Source organism: Berghia stephanieae, chromosome 9, assembly GCF_034508935.2.
Source record: "Berghia stephanieae isolate SIO BIC M18660-M18661 chromosome 9, UCSD_Bste_1.3, whole genome shotgun sequence".
Taxonomy (NCBI): Eukaryota; Metazoa; Mollusca; class Gastropoda; order Nudibranchia; family Aeolidiidae; genus Berghia; species Berghia stephanieae.
The window spans coordinates 24,685,392-24,687,881 of record NC_088368.1 but is presented as its reverse complement, the minus strand read 5'-3'; positions in this window follow the sequence as shown (position 1 = coordinate 24,687,881).

Below are 2,490 nucleotides of genomic sequence, written 5' to 3'. Positions count from 1 at the left end.
GTAATAGAGAGAAAATACAACAGTAAGTTTGGCTGATCGATTTAAGTAATAATTTTTTTAAAGGCTTGATTTAGATTCGCTCATTTGATGGAATATGTTTTGCAATTGATTAAAGATTCTTATCATAAGCTGCATAACCACAAGGTTACAGTAATACACACACACTAGCCGTGTTTGTAGTATAAAAAAATACCTCCTTTTGGCCAAAAGTTTATTATAATCTCTTGATATAGTGGGAGGCATTATAGAGCTCTAAAATTTTTAATTGGAAATGACAATTTTAAAAATTATATTTACAAAAAGTCAGTAATATCCTGTGATCAGAATAGACGTGTTTTAGAAGTTAGTAATATATTACGTAATATTAAGTAACAATGAATAGCTGTGTTATTTTTTGCATTAGATTTGGGCTTGACAGACGGGCCGAGAGATTTTGCTCCTTTTTTTTTACAAATTATCATTATCATCACTGATCCCTACAACCACTACGCGGGTGGTTGGATGGGAGCATCACCCTTGAATCAAATACATATGATGTTCGCATGGGTGTACGATCCGATAGTGCTGTCGTTTCTTCTTCTCTTTACTAGCCTATCCTGCTTCTTTGGTTTGTGATTGTATTTTTGACAGGGGATATTTTTTTTCTGTAAATCTTCTGCCTGTTTTCTCTTGGTTATTTATAATTTAGCTTATGATATCTTTAGGTTATGATTTTGATTTACATTTGTACTATTTTTGTTAGATTGCTTGTTTTTTTGTTTCAGCGGTCTCTCATATAACCTCAATTGTGTTGGAAGAGACCTAAAGCAACAAACAAACAAACTACAACCACTACTACAACAACCACCACCACATCATCATTCCTATTACCAATACAACTACATCCTTCGCCACCACATCATCCCAACTATCACTACTAATACTACCACCACATGATCCCTTCCACAACTATTACAACCACCACCACACGATCATTCCCAACACCTCTACAACTACAACCACCATATCATCACCCTTATCACGACCCTACTACAACCACCACTGCATCATCATCCCTACCGCTACCTTTTTTAACTGCAAGTACAATATGTTGTAATTACACTTTCAACTTTTGAAATTCCTCCAAGTGGTGACAGAAATTATTGCGAGACGCATCTTGGATTGCATCTCAGTATATTTTAATGAAATTCAAATTTATACGTTATCGTCGCATAGATGGGTCTTGAAATATTCGCTGAAAAATTTCCTCCATTTTCGTGACCCGTCATTCTCACTCCTGAACCATCATGACATCATGACCATCCCCACTACAAAAGCAACTATCACATTATCATCAGTAACACCATCTCCACAACCACATCATCACTGTCATCATTATAATCAGTACCACCTCTAGTGCAAGCACCACTATCACATCATCTTCCTGGTGGGGTCTTTACTTGCATAAGTCAGAATTGCTTTCTGTCTTTGTCTTGGCTTGATCCTTTTCCTGGCCGGCCAGGTTCATTGGCAGGGAGGGAAGCAATTAAATGTATAGTCATGGTTTTTGGGAGATGATGTGTTTGTCTTCGTAAATCATTTCTCTTTTTTGTGACGTTAGATTTGTTGTTCTAAATTTTGTATTACGCTCACAAGGATTCTGTGCTTGTGTCTTGGTGAAACTTTTAGGTGACTTTAAACTAACTACATTGATAGTTTGATCTTGGTGTCCATTTCTCACAAAGGGACTCCAAGATCAAACTATCAATGTAGTTAGTTTGAAGTCACCTAATTAAACCAGTCTCACCTTTTGTCCGTTACTTTTGACCTTACTTAAATCTATATTTTTTTACAGCCCCATTTTTACCTTTTAAGTGGTGCTGAAATTGACCTACAAGTAAAAGTGAAGCAAGCGCCGTAAAAACCCTTCGAACAAATAGCTCAAATCTCTCTCTCTCTCTCTTTCTCTCTCTCTATCCATCTATCTCTCTTTAAACAAACACTCATAGACACATAAATCAATAAAGCACACTTATTTCTTTAGTCCCGATTAGCTTCTATGGTCATCCTCCACTACTTACCAATAACAGGTCTTCACAAACACCTTGACTTCAATCTCTCTCTCTCTCTCTCTATCTCTCTCTCTCTCTCTCTCTCTCTCTCTCTCTCTCTCTCACTATCATACACACATATGCACGTTCACATAGAAATCAATAAAGTTCACTCAGTTCTTTAGCCTAATTAATTTTTCACTTTCATCGTTCTGTACTCATCACTAGATTTACTTTGAGCTCTCTCTCTCTCTATCTATCTCTCTCTCTCCCTCTCTCTCTCTCTCTCTCTCTCTCTCTCTCTCTCTCTCTCTCTCTCTCTCTCTCTCTCTCTCTCTGCCTCCCTCACACACACACAAATCAGTAAAGAGCACCCAGTTCTTTAGTCTAAATATGTTTTCATTTTTCATCTTCCTATACTTAACAGTGATACACACACACACACACACACACACACACA